At 41.5% G+C, this 19,791-nt stretch overlaps 11 non-coding genes across 11 annotated transcripts; all 11 read right to left on the bottom strand.

Moving 5' to 3' along the window:
• Positions 1 to 562: 562 nt before the first annotated feature.
• On the bottom strand, positions 563 to 640 carry LOC134485359 (small nucleolar RNA SNORD115). The gene has a single exon (XR_015656290.1). It is a non-coding gene; the product is annotated as a small nucleolar RNA SNORD115 (small nucleolar RNA).
• Positions 641 to 2,401: 1,761 nt separating this feature from the next.
• On the bottom strand, positions 2,402 to 2,479 carry LOC148007398 (small nucleolar RNA SNORD115). The gene has a single exon (XR_015656291.1). It is a non-coding gene; the product is annotated as a small nucleolar RNA SNORD115 (small nucleolar RNA).
• Positions 2,480 to 4,239: 1,760 nt separating this feature from the next.
• Positions 4,240 to 4,316, bottom strand: LOC148007399 (small nucleolar RNA SNORD115). Its single transcript, XR_015656623.1, has one exon. It is a non-coding gene; the product is annotated as a small nucleolar RNA SNORD115 (small nucleolar RNA).
• A 1,761-nt stretch (positions 4,317 to 6,077) lies between these two features.
• On the bottom strand, positions 6,078 to 6,155 carry LOC148007400 (small nucleolar RNA SNORD115). Its single transcript, XR_015656300.1, has one exon. It is a non-coding gene; the product is annotated as a small nucleolar RNA SNORD115 (small nucleolar RNA).
• Positions 6,156 to 7,916: 1,761 nt separating this feature from the next.
• LOC134485368 (small nucleolar RNA SNORD115) lies at positions 7,917 to 7,994 on the bottom strand. The gene has a single exon (XR_015656302.1). It is a non-coding gene; the product is annotated as a small nucleolar RNA SNORD115 (small nucleolar RNA).
• A 1,760-nt stretch (positions 7,995 to 9,754) lies between these two features.
• Positions 9,755 to 9,832, bottom strand: LOC148007401 (small nucleolar RNA SNORD115). Its single transcript, XR_015656304.1, has one exon. It is a non-coding gene; the product is annotated as a small nucleolar RNA SNORD115 (small nucleolar RNA).
• Positions 9,833 to 11,593: 1,761 nt separating this feature from the next.
• LOC134485365 (small nucleolar RNA SNORD115) lies at positions 11,594 to 11,671 on the bottom strand. The gene has a single exon (XR_015656308.1). It is a non-coding gene; the product is annotated as a small nucleolar RNA SNORD115 (small nucleolar RNA).
• A 1,761-nt stretch (positions 11,672 to 13,432) lies between these two features.
• LOC134485366 (small nucleolar RNA SNORD115) lies at positions 13,433 to 13,510 on the bottom strand. The gene has a single exon (XR_015656309.1). It is a non-coding gene; the product is annotated as a small nucleolar RNA SNORD115 (small nucleolar RNA).
• A 1,761-nt stretch (positions 13,511 to 15,271) lies between these two features.
• Positions 15,272 to 15,349, bottom strand: LOC134485367 (small nucleolar RNA SNORD115). The gene has a single exon (XR_015656310.1). It is a non-coding gene; the product is annotated as a small nucleolar RNA SNORD115 (small nucleolar RNA).
• Positions 15,350 to 17,110: 1,761 nt separating this feature from the next.
• LOC148007402 (small nucleolar RNA SNORD115) lies at positions 17,111 to 17,188 on the bottom strand. Its single transcript, XR_015656313.1, has one exon. It is a non-coding gene; the product is annotated as a small nucleolar RNA SNORD115 (small nucleolar RNA).
• Positions 17,189 to 18,949: 1,761 nt separating this feature from the next.
• LOC134485369 (small nucleolar RNA SNORD115) lies at positions 18,950 to 19,027 on the bottom strand. Its single transcript, XR_015656314.1, has one exon. It is a non-coding gene; the product is annotated as a small nucleolar RNA SNORD115 (small nucleolar RNA).
• Between the last annotated feature and the right edge of the window lie 764 nt (positions 19,028 to 19,791).

Here is a 19,791-nt window from a genome sequence, read left to right on the forward strand (position 1 = left end):
ATATTCCAGATCCCTCCATTTGTGTAGATAGTATCATCTAGGATCTCTTCCAAGATATTCAATTTTATGGCTGTATGAACTACAGGTAGAAAGGAATTTCTCTACATTTTTAATAGTGCAGTTCAAAGGGACAAAACATACTGAGAAGTGAAATTCATTTCTGACTGGGATTGCATTATTTTTAATTAAGAAACCTTTGATGGGCTGAAATTATTGGTCAAAATACTGAGGAATATCTTATAGGAATTTCAATCCATTAATCGTGATCATTTCACTCACCTGGGAATAGTGATCCACTGGACCGCAGGGGTGATGCCAGGTGACTGCAAGACATCAGAGCAGAGAGGGTAATGATGACAGGGTTGGTGTTGCAGACTTGCACACAAGCAGATTATGAGACTAGGTGCTAGTTGGCAGGCAGTGTTTGCCAGCACAGTTGCACTAAGATTGTCCAGGTTCCCACAGAGGGAAAAGAGCACAAGGTCATCAGAGCAGCTCAGATGAGTCCCGCAAGTGGTCCTCAAAGAGACTAAGTAGTGCTTGTTAACCTGGCTCCCTGGTTGGGCCTCAGCGTAATCCTATTGAGCATGATTTTTATGTCATCATTCTGTTCTTGACTTTCTGTTGTCATCATTGACCCAGACACAGGTAGGACACAACTGTCAATAATGTAATTTCACCTGCACCATTGCTTACCTTGGCTGCCAACACTGCCTCAGAATTTGAATCCTCACTTGCAAGTGCAGAGAGTACAAGGGCACAGCGCTCTTGTGTGGAATAAGGGTAGACCTAGCTTGAATTTGGAGACTGTCCTCTCTAAAAAGGAAAGAGCAAGATGTGAGGGCAATTGTATCCCTTCAGTTCATACAATCATGTTAATTTTAAGGAGGCTGTTTAAGAAGTCTAATGTATGAGGCCACTTAGCAGAATCCCTCTTGCAACATCCACTTCCATGCTGACATTCCCAACACATGGAAAGTTACTTCCCTAAGCGATCAATAGGTCAATAGGTACCCAAAACCAAATCATTGATGAAGGGGATGACACATGCTCTTTGTCATATACACCGATCAAATCTTTCAATTGCTAAACATTGTCAGAAACCAAGGCAAAGGTGAATTTACCTGAGTAATATTGGAAGGACAATACACGAACAGTTACGTATACTTTAATCAAATTTTCATGAGACTTGTGCATTTCAGATTTTATGTGCTAGGCTATGTTCATTCCTCCCCATTTCCATACTGCATGGTAACAATCAGTTCCCACAGCTGGTAAGTGAATGCTGAAGAGAATCTGTTGCCCAGAAGAAAGCAACAGGTATTTTGGCCATGAATCCCTGAGCGTTAGCACTCAGTGATTGCCATGTGATGAAACTCAGAATGTGACCAAAATTCGTGTGACTAGATCAGTTGGTGTTTGCAATTATCCCATTGACATCACGTTCCTCTGTCCCAAGAGCTCCAGAAACCATCTCCTTGATAGCATTTGTTTTCTGATGAATACTGAAGTAAATTTTAGTAAGATCAAGAATGAAGCTGTGTGATGACACATAGAAGGGAATTGGTAGCCAAAGCCACACCTTCAACTTCAATCTACCCTACTGGCTAGGTTCCCTGTGGCCTGAGAGTTTCGTGAAAAATTTCGCGAAGCTCCCTTTGGGGCAATAATTCTTGGAGTGTCTTTTGATGCAGAAAATTTATCGCCAATTTCTTCATCTCTAAACTAAAGTCTTATTCCTGGGTTCCCCTTGCCATTGGAAATCCATCTCTGTGCAACAGCTTGGATTTGTGAGCCTGTGTGTGGACTGAAATTTCTCCAAATTCAAAAGGTATATTCATATTCCAGATCCCTGCATTTGTGTAGATAGTATCATCTAGGATCTCTTCCAAGATATTCAATTTTATGGCTGTATGAACTACAGGTAGAAAGGAACTTCTCTACATTTTTAATAGTGCAGTTCAAAGGGACAAAACATACTGAGAAGTGAAATTCATTTCTGACTGGGATTGCATTATTTTTAATTAAGAAACCTTTGATGGGCTGAAATTATTGGTCAAAATACTGAGGAATATCTTATAGGAATTTCAATCCATTAATCGTGATCATTTCACTCACCTGGGAATAGTGATCCACTGGACCGCAGGGGTGATGCCAGGTGACTGCAAGACATCAGAGCAGAGAGGGTAATGATGACAGGGTTGGTGTTGCAGACTTGCACACAAGCAGATTATGAGATTAGGTGCTAGTTGGCAGGCAGTGTTTGCCAGCACAGTTGCACTAAGATTGTCCAGGTTCCCACAGAGGGAAAAGAGCACAAGGTCATCAGAGCAGCTCAGATGAGTCCCGCAAGTGGTCCTCAAAGAGACTAAGTAGTGCTTGTTACCCTGGCTCCCTGGTTGGGCCTCAGCGTAATCCTATTGAGCATGATTTTTATGTCATCATTCTGTTCTTGACTTTCTGTTGTCATCATTGACCCAGACACAGGTAGGACACAACTGTCAATAATGTAATTTCACCTGCACCATTGCTTACCTTGGCTGCCAACACTGCCTCAGAATTTGAATCCTCACTTGCAAGTGCAGAGGGTACAAGGGCACAGCGCTCTTGTGTGGAATAAGGGTAGACCTAGCTTGAATTTGAAGACTGTCCTCTCTAAAAAGGAAAGAGCAAGATGTGAGGGCAATTGTATCCCTTCAGTTCATACAATCATATTAATTTTAAGGAGGCTGTTTAAGAATTCTAATGTATAATGCCACTTCGCAGAATCACTCTTGCAACATCCACTTCCATGCTGACATTCCCAACACATGGAAAGTTACTTCCCTAAGCGATCAATAGGTTAATAGGTACCCAAAACCAAATCATTGATGAAGGGGATGACACATGCTCTTTGTCATATACACCGATCAAATCTTTCAATTGCTAAACATTGTCAGAAACCAAGGCAAAGGTGAATTTACCTGAGTAATATTGGAAGGACAATACACGAACAGTTACGTATACTTTAATCAAATTTTCATGAGACTTGTGCATTTCAGATTTTATGTGCTAGGCTATGTTCATTCCTCCCCATTTCCATACTTCATGGTAACAATCAGTTCCCACAGCTGGTAAGTGAATGCTGAAGAGAATCTGTTGCCCAGAAGAAAGCAACAGGTATTTTGGCCATGAATCCCTGTCGTTATCACTTAGTGAATGCCATGTGATGAAACTCAGAATGTGACCAAAATTCGTGTGACTAGATCAGTTGGTGTTTGCAAGTATCCCATTGACATCACGTTTCTCTGTCCCAAGAGCTCCAGAAACCATCTCCTTGATAGCATTTGTTTTCTGATGAATACTGAAGTAAATTTTAGTAAGATCAAGAATGAAGCTGTGTGATGACACATAGAAGGGAATTGGTAGCCAAAGCCACACCTTCAACTTCAATCTACCCTACTGGCTAGGTTCCCTGTGGCCTGAGAGTTTCGTGAAAAATTTCGCGAAGCTCCCTATGGGGTAATAATTCTTGGAGTGTCTTTTGATGCAGAAAATTTATCGCCAATTTCTTCATCTCTAAACTAAAGTCTTATTCCTGGGTTCCCCTTGCCATTGGAAATCCATCTCTGTGCACCAGCTTTGATTTGTGAGCCTGTGTGTGGACTGAAATTTCTCCAAATTCAAAAGGTATATTCATATTCCAGATCCCTCCATTTGTGTAGATAGTATCATCTAGGATCTCTTCCAAGATATTCAATTTTATGGCTGTATGAACTACAGGTAGAAAGGAACTTCTCTACATTTTTAATAGTGCAGTTCAAAGGGACAAAACATACTGAGAAGTGAAATTCATTTCTGACTGGGATTGCATTATTTTTAATTAAGAAACCTTTGATGGGCTGAAATTATTGGTCAAAATACTGAGGAATATCTTATAGGAATTTCAATCCATTAATCGTGATCATTTCATTCACTTGGGAATAGTGATCCACTGGACCGCAGGGGTGATGCCAGGTGACTGCAAGACATCAGAGCAGAGAGGGTAATGATGACAGGGTTGCTGTTGCAGACTTGCACACAAGCAGATTATGAGATTAGGTGCTAGTTGGCAGGCAGTGTTTGCCAGCACAGTTGCACTAAGATTGTCCAGGTTCCCACAGAGGGAAAAGAGCACAAGGTCATCAGAGCAGCTCAGATGAGTCCCGCAAGTGGTCCTCAAAGAGACTAAGTAGTGCTTGTTAACCTGGCTCCCTGGTTGGGCCTAGCGTAATCCTATTGAGCATGATTTTTATGTCATCATTCTGTTCTTGACTTTCTGTTGTCATCATTGACCCAGACACAGGTAGGACATAACTGTCAATAATGTAATTTCACCTGCACCATTGCTTACCTTGGCTGCCAACACTGCCTCAGAATTTGAATCCTCACTTGCAAGTGCAGAGGGTACAAGGGCACAGCGCTCTTGTGTGGAATAAGGGTAGACCTAGCTTGAATTTGAAGACTGTCCTCTCTAAAAAGGAAAGAGCAAGATGTGAGGGCAATTGTATCCCTTCAGTTCATACAATCATATTAATTTTAAGGAGGCTGTTTAAGAAGTCTAATGTATGATGCCACTTAGCTGAATCCCTCTTGCAACATCCACTTCCATGCTGACATTCCCAACACATGGAAAGTTACTTCCCTAAGCGATCAATAGGTCAATAGGTACCCAAAACCAAATCATTGATGAAGGGGATGACACATGCTCTTTGTCATATACACCGATCAAATCTTTCAATTGCTAAACATTGTCAGAAACCAAGGCAAAGGTGAATTTACCTGAGTAATATTGGAAGGACAATACACGAACAGTTACGTATACTTTAATCAAATTTTCATGAGACTTGTGCATTTCAGATTTTATGTGCTAGGCTATGTTCATTCCTCCCCATTTCCATACTGCATGGTAACAATCAGTTCCCACAGCTGGTAAGTGAATGCTGAAGAGAATCTGTTGCCCAGAAGAAAGCAACAGGTATTTTGGCCATGAATCCCTGAGCGTTAGCACTCAGTGATTGCCATGTGATGAAACTCAGAATGTGACCAAAATTCGTGTGACTAGATCAGTTGGTGTTTGCAATTATCCCATTGACATCACGTTCCTCTGTCCCAAGAGCTCCAGAAACCATCTCCTTGATAGCATTTGTTTTCTGATGAATACTGAAGTAAATTTTAGTAAGATCAAGAATGAAGCTGTGTGATGACACATAGAAGGGAATTGGTAGCCAAAGCCACACCTTCAACTTCAATCTACCCTACTGGCTAGGTTCCCTGTGGCCTGAGAGTTTCGTGAAAAATTTCGCGAAGCTCCCTTTGGGGCAATAATTCTTGGAGTGTCTTTTGATGCAGAAAATTTATCGCCAATTTCTTCATCTCTAAACTAAAGTCTTATTCCTGGGTTCCCCTTGCCATTGGAAATCCATCTCTGTGCACCAGCTTTGATTTGTGAGCCTGTGTGTGGACTGAAATTTCTCCAAATTCAAAAGGTATATTCATATTCCAGATCCCTCCATTTGTGTAGATAGTATCATCTAGGATCTCTTCCAAGATATTCAATTTTTTGACTGTATGAACTACAGGTAGAAAGGAATTTCTCTACATTTTTAATAGTGCAGTTCAAAGGGACAAAACATACTGAGAAGTGAAATTCATTTCTGACTGGGATTGCATTATTTTTAATTAAGAAACCTTTGATGGGCTGAAATTATTGGTCAAATTACTGAGGAATATCTTATAGGAATTTCAATCCATTAATTGTGATCATTTCACTCACCTGGGAATAGTGATCCACTGGACCGCAGGGGTGATGCCAGGTGACTGCAAGACATCAGAGCAGAGAGGGTAATGAAGACAGGGTTGGTGTTGCAGACTTGCACACAAGCAGATTATGAGATTAGGTGCTAGTTGGCAGGCAGTGTTTGCCAGCACAGTTGCACTAAGATTGTCCAGGTTCCCACAGAGGGAAAAGAGCACAAGGTCATCAGAGCAGCTCAGATGAGTCCCGCAAGTGGTCCTCAAAGAGACTAAGTAGTGCTTGTTACCCTGGCTCCCTGGTTGGGCCTCAGCGTAATCCTATTGAGCATGATTTTTATGTCATCATTCTGTTCTTGACTTTCTGTTGTCATCATTGACCCAGACACAGGCAGGACACAACTGTCAATAATGTAATTTCACCTGCACCATGGCTTACCTGGGCTGCCAACACTGCCTCAGAATTTGAATCCTCACTTGCAAGTGCAGAGGGTACAAGGGCACAGCGCTCTTGTGTGGAATAAGGGTAGACCTAGCTTGAATTTGAAGACTGTCCTCTCTAAAAAGGAAAGAGCAAGATGTGAGGGCAATTGTATCCCTTCAGTTCATACGATCATATTAATTTAAAGGAGGCTGTTTAAGAAGTCTAATGTATGATGCCACTTAGCAGAATCCCTCTTGCAACATCCACTTCCATGCTGACATTCCCAACACATGGAAAGTTACTTCCCTAAGCGATCAATAGGTCAATAGGTACCCAAAACCATATCATTGATGAAGGGGATGACACATGCTCTTTGTCATATACACCGATCAAATCTTTCAATTGCTAAACATTGTCAGAAACCAAGGCAAAGGTGAATTTACCTGAGTAATATTGGAAGGACAATACACGAACAGTTACGTATACTTTAATCAAATTTTCATGAGACTTGTGCATTTCAGATTTTATGTGCTAGGCTATGTTCATTCCTCCCCATTTCCATACTGCATGGTAACAATCAGTTCCCACAGCTGGTAAGTGAATGCTGAAGAGAATCTGTTGCCCAGAAGAAAGCAACAGGTATTTTGGCCATGAATCCCTGAGCGTTAGCACTCAGTGATTGCCATGTGATGAAACTCAGAATGTGACCAAAATTCGTGTGACTAGATCAGTTGGTGTTTGCAAGTATCCCATTGACATCACGTTCCTCTGTCCCAAGAGCTCCAGAAACCATCTCCTTGATAGCATTTGTTTTCTGATGAATACTGAAGTAAATTTTAGTAAGATCAAGAATGAAGCTGTGTGATGACACATAGAAGGGAATTGGTAGCCAAATCCACACCTTCAACTTCAATCTACCCTACTGGCTAGGTTCCCTGTGGCCTGAGAGTTTCGTGAAAAATTTCGCGAAGCTCCCTTTGGGGCAATAATTCTTGGAGTGTCTTTTGATGCAGAAAATTTATCGCCAATTTCTTCATCTCTAAACTAAAGTCTTATTCCTGGGTTCCCCTTGCCATTGGAAATCCATCTCTGTGCACCAGCTTTGATTTGTGAGCCTGTGTGTGGACTGAAATTTCTCCAAATTCAAAAGGTATATTCATATTCCAGATCCCTCCATTTGTGTAGATAGTATCATCTAGGATCTCTTCCAAGATATTCAATTTTATGGCTGTATGAACTACAGGTAGAAAGGAATTTCTCTACATTTTTAATAGTGCAGTTCAAAGGGACAAAACATACTGAGAAGTGAAATTCATTTCTGACTGGGATTGCATTATTTTTAATTAAGAAACCTTTGATGGGCTGAAATTATTGGTCAAAATACTGAGGAATATCTTATAGGAATTTCAATCCATTAATCGTGATCATTTCACTCACCTGGGAATAGTGATCCACTGGACCGCAGGGGTGATGCCAGGTGACTGCAAGACATCAGAGCAGAGAGGGTAATGATGACAGGGTTGGTGTTGCAGACTTGCACACAAGCAGATTATGAGATTAGGTGCTAGTTGGCAGGCAGTGTTTGCCAGCACAGTTGCACTAAGATTGTCCAGGTTCCCACAGAGGGAAAAGAGCACAAGGTCATCAGAGCAGCTCAGATGAGTCCCGCATGTGGTCCTCAAAGAGACTAAGTAGTGCTTGTTAACCTGGCTCCCTGGTTGGGCCTCAGCGTAATCCTATTGAGCATGATTTTTATGTCATCATTCTGTTCTTGACTTTCTGTTGTCATCATTGACCCAGACACAGGTAGGACACAACTGTCAATAATGTAATTTCACCTGCACCATTGCTTACCTTGGCTGCCAACACTGCTCAGAATTTGAATCCTCACTTGCAAGTGCAGAGAGTACAAGGGCACAGCGCTCTTGTGTGGAATAAGGGTAGACCTAGCTTGAATTTGAAGACTGTCCTCTCTAAAAAGGAAAGAGCAAGATGTGAGGGCAATTGTATCCCTTCAGTTCATACAATCATGTTAATTTTAAGGAGGCTGTTTAAGAAGTCTAATGTATGATGCCACTTAGCAGAATCCCTCTTGCAACATCCACTTCCATGCTGACATTCCCAACACATGGAAAGTTACTTCCCTAAGCAATCAATAGGTCAATAGGTACCCAAAACCAAATCATTGATGAAGGGGATGACACATGCTCTTTGTCATATACACCGATCAAATCTTTCAATTGCTAAACATTGTCAGAAACCAAGGCAAAGGTGAATTTACCTGAGTAATATTGGAAGGACAATACACGAACAGTTACGTATACTTTAATCAAATTTTCATGAGACTTGTGCATTTCAGATTTTATGTGCTAGGCTATGTTCATTCCTCCCCATTTCCATACTGCATGGTAACAATCAGTTCCCACAGCTGGTAAGTGAATGCTGAAGAGAATCTGTTGCCCAGAAGAAAGCAACAGGTATTTTGGCCATGAATCCCTGAGCGTTAGCACTCAGTGATTGCCATGTGATGAAACTCAGAATGTGACCAAAATTCGTGTGACTAGATCAGTTGGTGTTTGCAATTATCCCATTGACATCACGTTCCTCTGTCCCAAGAGCTCCAGAAACCATCTCCTTGATAGCATTTGTTTTCTGATGAATACTGAAGTAAATTTTAGTAAGATCAAGAATGAAGCTGTCTGATGACACATAGAAGGGAATTGGTAGCCAAAGCCACACCTTCAACTTCAATCTACCCTACTGGCTAGGTTCCCTGTGGCCTGAGAGTTTCGTGAAAAATTTCGCGAAGCTCCCTTTGGGGCAATAATTCTTGGAGTGTCTTTTGATGCAGAAAATTTATCGCCAATTTCTTCATCTCTAAACTAAAGTCTTATTCCTGGGTTCCCCTTGCCATTGGAAATCCATCTCTGTGCAACAGCTTGGATTTGTGAGCCTGTGTGTGGACTGAAATTTCTCCAAATTCAAAAGGTATATTCATATTCCAGATCCCTGTATTTGTGTAGATAGTATCATCTAGGATCTCTTCCAAGATATTCAATTTTATGGCTGTATGAACTACAGGTAGAAAGGAACTTCTCTACATTTTTAATAGTGCAGTTCAAAGGGACAAAACATACTGAGAAGTGAAATTCATTTCTGACTGGGATTGCATTATTTTTAATTAAGAAACCTTTGATGGGCTGAAATTATTGGTCAAAATACTGAGGAATATCTTATAGGAATTTCAATCCATTAATCGTGATCATTTCACTCACCTGGGAATAGTGATCCACTGGACCGCAGGGGTGATGCCAGGTGACTGCAAGACATCAGAGCAGAGAGGGTAATGATGACAGGGTTGGTGTTGCAGACTTGCACACAAGCAGATTATGAGATTAGGTGCTAGTTGGCAGGCAGTGTTTGCCAGCACAGTTGCACTAAGATTGTCCAGGTTCCCACAGAGGGAAAAGAGCACAAGGTCATCAGAGCAGCTCAGATGAGTCCCGCAAGTGGTCCTCAAAGAGACTAAGTAGTGCTTGTTACCCTGGCTCCCTGGTTGGGCCTCAGCGTAATCCTATTGAGCATGATTTTTATGTCATCATTCTGTTCTTGACTTTCTGTTGTCATCATTGACCCAGACACAGGCAGGACACAACTGTCAATAATGTAATTTCACCTGCACCATGGCTTACCTGGGCTGCCAACACTGCCTCAGAATTTGAATCCTCACTTGCAAGTGCAGAGGGTACAAGGGTACAGCGCTCTTGTGTGGAATAAGGGTAGACCTAGCTTGAATTTGAAGACTGTCCTCTCTAAAAAGGAAAGAGCAAGATGTGAGGGCAATTGTATCCCTTCAGTTCATACAAACATATTAATTTTAAGGAGGCTGTTTAAGAAGTCTAATGTATGATGCCACTTAGCAGAATCACTCTTGCAACATCCACTTCCATGCTGACATTCCCAACACATGGAAAGTTACTTCCCTAAGTGATCAATAGGTCAATAGGTACCCAAAACCAAATCATTGATGAAGGGGATGACACATGCTCTTTGTCATATACACCGATCAAATCTTTCAATTGCTAAACATTGTCAGAAACCAAGGCAAAGGTGAATTTACCTGAGTAATATTGGAAGGACAATACACGAACAGTTACGTATACTTTAATCAAATTTTCATGAGACTTGTGCATTTCAGATTTTATGTGCTAGGCTATGTTCATTCCTCCCCATTTCCATACTGCATGGTAACAATCAGTTCCCACAGCTGGTAAGTGAATGTTGAAGAGAATCTGTTGCCCAGAAGAAAGCAACATGTATTTTGGCCATGAATCCCTGAGGGTTAGCACTCAGTGATTGCCATGTGATGAAACTCAGAATGTGACCAAAATTCGTGTGACTAGATCAGTTGGTGTTTGCAAGTATCCCATTGACATCACGTTCCTCTGTCCCAAGAGCTCCAGAAACCATCTCCTTGATAGCATTTGTTTTCTGATGAATACTGAAGTAAATTTTAGTAAGATCAAGAATGAAGCTGTGTGATGACACATAGAAGGGAATTGGTAGCCAAATCCACACCTTCAACTTCAATCTACCCTACTGGCTAGGTTCCCTGTGGCCTGAGAGTTTCGTGAAAAATTTCGCGAAGCTCCCTTTGGGGCAATAATTCTTGGAGTGTCTTTTGATGCAGAAAATTTATCGCCAATTTCTTCATCTCTAAACTAAAGTCTTATTCCTGGGTTCCCCTTGCCATTGGAAATCCATCTCTGTGCACCAGCTTTGATTTGTGAGCCTGTGTGTGGACTGAAATTTCTCCAAATTCAAAAGGTATATTCATATTCCAGATCCCTCCATTTGTGTAGATAGTATCATCTAGGATCTCTTCCAAGATATTCAATTTTATGGCTGTATGAACTACAGGTAGAAAGGAATTTCTCTACATTTTTAATAGTGCAGTTCAAAGGGACAAAACATACTGAGAAGTGAAATTCATTTCTGACTGGGATTGCATTATTTTTAATTAAGAAACCTTTGATGGGCTGAAATTATTGGTCAAAATACTGAGGAATATCTTATAGGAATTTCAATCCATTAATCGTGATCATTTCACTCACCTGGGAATAGTGATCCACTGGACCGCAGGGGTGATGCCAGGTGACTGCAAGACATCAGAGCAGAGAGGGTAATGATGACAGGGTTGGTGTTGCAGACTTGCACACAAGCAGATTATGAGACTAGGTGCTAGTTGGCAGGCAGTGTTTGCCAGCACAGTTGCACTAAGATTGTCCAGGTTCCCACAGAGGGAAAAGAGCACAAGGTCATCAGAGCAGCTCAGATGAGTCCCGCAAGTGGTCCTCAAAGAGACTAAGTAGTGCTTGTTGACCTGGCTCCCTGGTTGGGCCTCAGCGTAATCCTATTGAGCATGATTTTTATGTCATCATTCTGTTCTTGACTTTCTGTTGTCATCATTGACCCAGACACAGGTAGGACACAACTGTCAATAATGTAATTTCACCTGCACCATTGCTTACCTTGGCTGCCAACACTGCCTCAGAATTTGAATCCTCACTTGCAAGTGCAGAGAGTACAAGGGCACAGCGCTCTTGTGTGGAATAAAGGTAGACCTAGCTTGAATTTGGAGACTGTCCTCTCTAAAAAGGAAAGAGCAAGATGTGAGGGCAATTGTATCCCTTCAGTTCATACAATCATGTTAATTTTAAGGAGGCTGTTTAAGAAGTCTAATGTATGATGCCACTTAGCAGAATCCCTCTTGCAACATCCACTTCCATGCTGACATTCCCAACACATGGAAAGTTACTTCCCTAAGCGATCAATAGGTCAATAGGTACCCAAAACCAAATCATTGATGAAGGGGATGACACATGCTCTTTGTCATATACACCGATCAAATCTTTCAATTGCTAAACATTGTCAGAAACCAAGGCAAAGGTGAATTTACCTGAGTAATATTGGAAGGACAATACACGAACAGTTACGTATACTTTAATCAAATTTTCATGAGACTTGTGCATTTCAGATTTTATGTGCTAGGCTATGTTCATTCCTCCCCATTTCCATACTGCATGGTAACAATCAGTTCCCACAGCTGGTAAGTGAATGCTGAAGAGAATCTGTTGCCCAGAAGAAAGCAACAGGTATTTTGGCCATGAATCCCTGAGCGTTAGCACTCAGTGATTGCCATGTGATGAAACTCAGAATGTGACCAAAATTCGTGTGACTAGATCAGTTGGTGTTTGCAATTATCCCATTGACATCACGTTCCTCTGTCCCAAGAGCTCCAGAAACCATCTCCTTGATAGCATTTGTTTTCTGATGAATACTGAAGTAAATTTTAGTAAGATCAAGAATGAAGCTGTCTGATGACACATAGAAGGGAATTGGTAGCCAAAGCCACACCTTCAACTTCAATCTACCCTACTGGCTAGGTTCCCTGTGGCCTGAGAGTTTCGTGAAAAATTTCGCGAAGCTCCCTTTGGGGCAATAATTCTTGGAGTGTCTTTTGATGCAGAAAATTTATCGCCAATTTCTTCATCTCTAAACTAAAGTCTTATTCCTGGGTTCCCCTTGCCATTGGAAATCCATCTCTGTGCACCAGCTTTGATTTGTGAGCCTGTGTGTGGACTGAAATTTCTCCAAATTCAAAAGGTATATTCATATTCCAGATCCCTCCATTTGTGTAGATAGTATCATCTAGGATCTCTTCCAAGATATTCAATTTTATGGCTGTATGAACTACAGGTAGAAAGGAATTTCTCTACATTTTTAATAGTGCAGTTCAAAGGGACAAAACATACTGAGAAGTGAAATTCATTTCTGACTGGGATTGCATTATTTTTAATTAAGAAACCTTTGATGGGCTGAAATTATTGGTCAAAATACTGAGGAATATCTTATAGGAATTTCAATCCATTAATCGTGATCATTTCACTCACCTGGGAATAGTGATCCACTGGACCGCAGGGGTGATGCCAGGTGACTGCAAGACATCAGAGCAGAGAGGGTAATGATGACAGGGTTGGTGTTGCAGACTTGCACACAAGCAGATTATGAGACTAGGTGCTAGTTGGCAGGCAGTGTTTGCCAGCACAGTTGCACTAAGATTGTCCAGGTTCCCACAGAGGGAAAAGAGCACAAGGTCATCAGAGCAGCTCAGATGAGTCCCGCAAGTGGTCCTCAAAGAGACTAAGTAGTGCTTGTTGACCTGGCTCCCTGGTTGGGCCTCAGCGTAATCCTATTGAGCATGATTTTTATGTCATCATTCTGTTCTTGACTTTCTGTTGTCATCATTGACCCAGACACAGGTAGGACACAACTGTCAATAATGTAATTTCACCTGCACCATTGCTTACCTTGGCTGCCAACACTGCCTCAGAATTTGAATCCTCACTTGCAAGTGCAGAGAGTACAAGGGCACAGCGCTCTTGTGTGGAATAAGGGTAGACCTAGCTTGAATTTGAAGACTGTCCTCTCTAAAAAGGAAAGAGCAAGATGTGAGGGCAATTGTATCCCTTCAGTTCATACAATCATGTTAATTTTAAGGAGGCTGTTTAAGAAGTCTAATGTATGATGCCACTTAGCAGAATCCCTCTTGCAACATCCACTTCCATGCTGACATTCCCAACACATGGAAAGTTACTTCCCTAAGCAATCAATAGGTCAATAGGTACCCAAAACCAAATCATTGATGAAGGGGATGACACATGCTCTTTGTCATATACACCGATCAAATCTTTCAATTGCTAAACATTGTCAGAAACCAAGGCAAAGGTGAATTTACCTGAGTAATATTGGAAGGACAATACACGAACAGTTACGTATACTTTAATCAAATTTTCATGAGACTTGTGCATTTCAGATTTTATGTGCTAGGCTATGTTCATTCCTCCCCATTTCCATACTGCATGGTAACAATCAGTTCCCACAGCTGGTAAGTGAATGCTGAAGAGAATCTGTTGCCCAGAAGAAAGCAACAGGTATTTTGGCCATGAATCCCTGAGCGTTAGCACTCAGTGATTGCCATGTGATGAAACTCAGAATGTGACCAAAATTCGTGTGACTAGATCAGTTGGTGTTTGCAATTATCCCATTGACATCACGTTCCTCTGTCCCAAGAGCTCCAGAAACCATCTCCTTGATAGCATTTGTTTTCTGATGAATACTGAAGTAAATTTTAGTAAGATCAAGAATGAAGCTGTCTGATGACACATAGAAGGGAATTGGTAGCCAAAGCCACACCTTCAACTTCAATCTACCCTACTGGCTAGGTTCCCTGTGGCCTGAGAGTTTCGTGAAAAATTTCGCGAAGCTCCCTTTGGGGCAATAATTCTTGGAGTGTCTTTTGATGCAGAAAATTTATCGCCAATTTCTTCATCTCTAAACTAAAGTCTTATTCCTGGGTTCCCCTTGCCATTGGAAATCCATCTCTGTGCAACAGCTTGGATTTGTGAGCCTGTGTGTGGACTGAAATTTCTCCAAATTCAAAAGGTATATTCATATTCCAGATCCCTGCATTTGTGTAGATAGTATCATCTAGGATCTCTTCCAAGATATTCAATTTTATGGCTGTATGAACTACAGGTAGAAAGGAACTTCTCTACATTTTTAATAGTGCAGTTCAAAGGGACAAAACATACTGAGAAGTGAAATTCATTTCTGACTGGGATTGCATTATTTTTAATTAAGAAACCTTTGATGGGCTGAAATTATTGGTCAAAATACTGAGGAATATCTTATAGGAATTTCAATCCATTAATCGTGATCATTTCACTCACCTGGGAATAGTGATCCAGTGGACCGCAGGGGTGATGCCAGGTGACTGCAAGACATCAGAGCAGAGAGGGTAATGATGACAGGGTTGGTGTTGCAGACTTGCACACAAGCAGATTATGAGATTAGGTGCTAGTTGGCAGGCAGTGTTTGCCAGCACAGTTGCACTAAGATTGTCCAGGTTCCCACAGAGGGAAAAGAGCACAAGGTCATCAGAGCAGCTCAGATGAGTCCCGCAAGTGGTCCTCAAAGAGACTAAGTAGTGCTTGTTACCCTGGCTCCCTGGTTGGGCCTCAGCGTAATCCTATTGAGCATGATTTTTATGTCATCATTCTGTTCTTGACTTTCTGTTGTCATCATTGACCCAGACACAGGCAGGACACAACTGTCAATAATGTAATTTCACCTGCACCATGGCTTACCTGGGCTGCCAACACTGCCTCAGAATTTGAATCCTCACTTGCAAGTGCAGAGGGTACAAGGGTACAGCGCTCTTGTGTGGAATAAGGGTAGACCTAGCTTGAATTTGAAGACTGTCCTCTCTAAAAAGGAAAGAGCAAGATGTGAGGGCAATTGTATCCCTTCAGTTCATACAAACATATTAATTTTAAGGAGGCTGTTTAAGAAGTCTAATGTATGATGCCACTTAGCAGAATCACTCTTGCAACATCCACTTCCATGCTGACATTCCCAACACATGGAAAGTTACTTCCCTAAGCGATCAATAGGTCAATAGGTACCCAAAACCAAATCATTGATGAAGGGGATGACACATGCTCTTTGTCATATACACCGATCAAATCTTTCAATTGCTAAACATTGTCAGAAACCAAGGCAAAGGTGAATTTACCTGAGTAATATTGGAAGGACAATACACGAACAGTTACGTATACTTTAATCAAATTTTCATGAGACTTGTGCATTTCAGATTTTATGTGCTAGGCTATGTTCATTCCTCCCCATTTCCATACTGCATGGTAACAATCAGTTCCCACAGCTGGTAAGTGAATGTTGAAGAGAATCTGTTGCCCAGAAGAAAGCAACATGTATTTTGGCCATGAATCCCTGAGCGTTAGCACTCAGTGATTGCCATGTGATGAAACTCAGAATGTGACCAAAATTCGTGTGACTAGATCAGTTGGTGTTTGCAAGTATCCCATTGACATCACGTTCCTCTGTCCCAAGAGCTCCAGAAACCATCTCCTTGATAGCATTTGTTTTCTGATGAATACTGAAGTAAATTTTAGTAAGATCAAGAATGAAGCTGTGTGATGACACATAGAAGGGAATTGGTAGCCAAATCCACACCTTCAACTTCAATCTACCCTACTGGCTAGGTTCCCTGTGGCCTGAGAGTTTCGTGAAAAATTTCGCGAAGCTCCCTTTGGGGCAATAATTCTTGGAGTGTCTTTTGATGCAGAAAATTTATCGCCAATTTCTTCATCTCTAAACTAAAGTCTTATTCCTGGGTTCCCCTTGCCATTGGAAATCCATCTCTGTGCACCAGCTTTGATTTGTGAGCCTGTGTGTGGACTGAAATTTCTCCAAATTCAAAAGGTATATTCATATTCCAGATCCCTCCATTTGTGTAGATAGTATCATCTAGGATCTCTTCCAAGATATTCAATTTTATGGCTGTATGAACTACAGGTAGAAAGGAATTTCTCTACATTTTTAATAGTGCAGTTCAAAGGGACAAAACATACTGAGAAGTGAAATTCATTTCTGACTGGGATTGCATTATTTTTAATTAAGAAACCTTTGATGGGCTGAAATTATTGGTCAAAATACTGAGGAATATCTTATAGGAATTTCAATCCATTAATCGTGATCATTTCACTCACCTGGGAATAGTGATCCACTGGACCGCAGGGGTGATGCCAGGTGACTGCAAGACATCAGAGCAGAGAGGGTAATGATGACAGGGTTGGTGTTGCAGACTTGCACACAAGCAGATTATGAGACTAGGTGCTAGTTGGCAGGCAGTGTTTGCCAGCACAGTTGCACTAAGATTGTCCAGGTTCCCACAGAGGGAAAAGAGCACAAGGTCATCAGAGCAGCTCAGATGAGTCCCGCAAGTGGTCCTCAAAGAGACTAAGTAGTGCTTGTTGACCTGGCTCCCTGGTTGGGCCTCAGCGTAATCCTATTGAGCATGATTTTTATGTCATCATTCTGTTCTTGACTTTCTGTTGTCATCATTGACCCAGACACAGGTAGGACACAACTGTCAATAATGTAATTTCACCTGCACCATTGCTTACCTTGGCTGCCAACACTGCCTCAGAATTTGAATCCTCACTTGCAAGTGCAGAGAGTACAAGGGCACAGCGCTCTTGTGTGGAATAAAGGTAGACCTAGCTTGAATTTGGAGACTGTCCTCTCTAAAAAGGAAAGAGCAAGATGTGAGGGCAATTGTATCCCTTCAGTTCATACAATCATGTTAATTTTAAGGAGGCTGTTTAAGAAGTCTAATGTATGATGCCACTTAGCAGAATCCCTCTTGCAACATCCACTTCCATGCTGACATTCCCAACACATGGAAAGTTACTTCCCTAAGCGATCAATAGGTCAATAGGTACCCAAAACCAAATCATTGATGAAGGGGATGACACATGCTCTTTGTCATATACACCGATCAAATCTTTCAATTGCTAAACATTGTCAGAAACCAAGGCAAAGGTGAATTTACCTGAGTAATATTGGAAGGACAATACACGAACAGTTACGTATACTTTAATCAAATTTTCATGAGACTTGTGCATTTCAGATTTTATGTGCTAGGCTATGTTCATTCCTCCCCATTTCCATACTGCATGGTAACAATCAGTTCCCACAGCTGGTAAGTGAATGCTGAAGAGAATCTGTTGCCCAGAAGAAAGCAACAGGTATTTTGGCCATGAATCCCTGAGCGTTAGCACTCAGTGATTGCCATGTGATGAAACTCAGAATGTGACCAAAATTCGTGTGACTAGATCAGTTGGTGTTTGCAATTATCCCATTGACATCACGTTCCTCTGTCCCAAGAGCTCCAGAAACCATCTCCTTGATAGCATTTGTTTTCTGATGAATACTGAAGTAAATTTTAGTAAGATCAAGAATGAAGCTGTCTGATGACACATAGAAGGGAATTGGTAGCCAAAGCCACACCTTCAACTTCAATCTACCCTACTGGCTAGGTTCCCTGTGGCCTGAGAGTTTCGTGAAAAATTTCGCGAAGCTCCCTTTGGGGCAATAATTCTTGGAGTGTCTTTTGATGCAGAAAATTTATCGCCAATTTCTTCATCTCTAAACTAAAGTCTTATTCCTGGGTTCCCCTTGCCATTGGAAATCCATCTCTGTGCACCAGCTTTGATTTGTGAGCCTGTGTGTGGACTGAAATTTCTCCAAATTCAAAAGGTATATTCATATTCCAGATCCCTCCATTTGTGTAGATAGTATCATCTAGGATCTCTTCCAAGATATTCAATTTTATGGCTGTATGAACTACAGGTAGAAAGGAATTTCTCTACATTTTTAATAGTGCAGTTCAAAGGGACAAAACATACTGAGAAGTGAAATTCATTTCTGACTGGGATTGCATTATTTTTAATTAAGAAACCTTTGATGGGCTGAAATTATTGGTCAAAATACTGAGGAATATCTTATAGGAATTTCAATCCATTAATCGTGATCATTTCACTCACCTGGGAATAGTGATCCACTGGACCGCAGGGGTGATGCCAGGTGACTGCAAGACATCAGAGCAGAGAGGGTAATGATGACAGGGTTGGTGTTGCAGACTTGCACACAAGCAGATTATGAGACTAGGTGCTAGTTGGCAGGCAGTGTTTGCCAGCACAGTTGCACTAAGATTGTCCAGGTTCCCACAGAGGGAAAAGAGCACAAGGTCATCAGAGCAGCTCAGATGAGTCCCGCAAGTGGTCCTCAAAGAGACTAAGTAGTGCTTGTTGACCTGGCTCCCTGGTTGGGCCTCAGCGTAATCCTATTGAGCATGATTTTTATGTCATCATTCTGTTCTTGACTTTCTGTTGTCATCATTGACCCAGACACAGGTAGGACACAACTGTCAATAATGTAATTTCACCTGCACCATTGCTTACCTTGGCTGCCAACACTGCCTCAGAATTTGAATCCTCACTTGCAAGTGCAGAGAGTACAAGGGCACAGCGCTCTTGTGTGGAATAAGGGTAGACCTAGCTTGAATTTGGAGACTGTCCTCTCTAAAAAGGAAAGAGCAAGATGTGAGGGCAATTGTATCCCTTCAGTTCATACAATCATGTTAATTTTAAGGAGGCTGTTTAAGAAGTCTAATGTATGATGCCACTTATCAGAATCCCTCTTGCAACATCCACTTCCATGCTGACATTCCCAACACATGGAAAGTTACTTCCCTAAGCGATCAATAGGTCAATAGGTACCCAAAACCAAATCATTGATGAAGGGGATGACACATGCTCTTTGTCATATACACCGATCAAATCTTTCAATTGCTAAACATTGTCAGAAACCAAGGCAAAGGTGAATTTACCTGAGTAATATTGGAAGGACAATACACGAACAGTTACGTATACTTTAATCAAATTTTCATGAGACTTGTGCATTTCAGATTTTATGTGCTAGGCTATGTTCATTCCTCCCCATTTCCATACTGCATGGTAACAATCAGTTCCCACAGCTGGTAAGTGAATGCTGAAGAGAATCTGTTGCCCAGAAGAAAGCAACAGGTATTTTGGCCATGAATCCCTGAGCGTTAGCACTCAGTGATTGCCATGTGATGAAACTCAGAATGTGACCAAAATTCGTGTGAC

This window comes from Rattus norvegicus, chromosome 1 (genome assembly GCF_021556685.1).
Source record: "Rattus norvegicus strain SHRSP/BbbUtx chromosome 1, alternate assembly SHRSP_T2T, whole genome shotgun sequence".
Taxonomy (NCBI): Eukaryota; Metazoa; Chordata; class Mammalia; order Rodentia; family Muridae; genus Rattus; species Rattus norvegicus.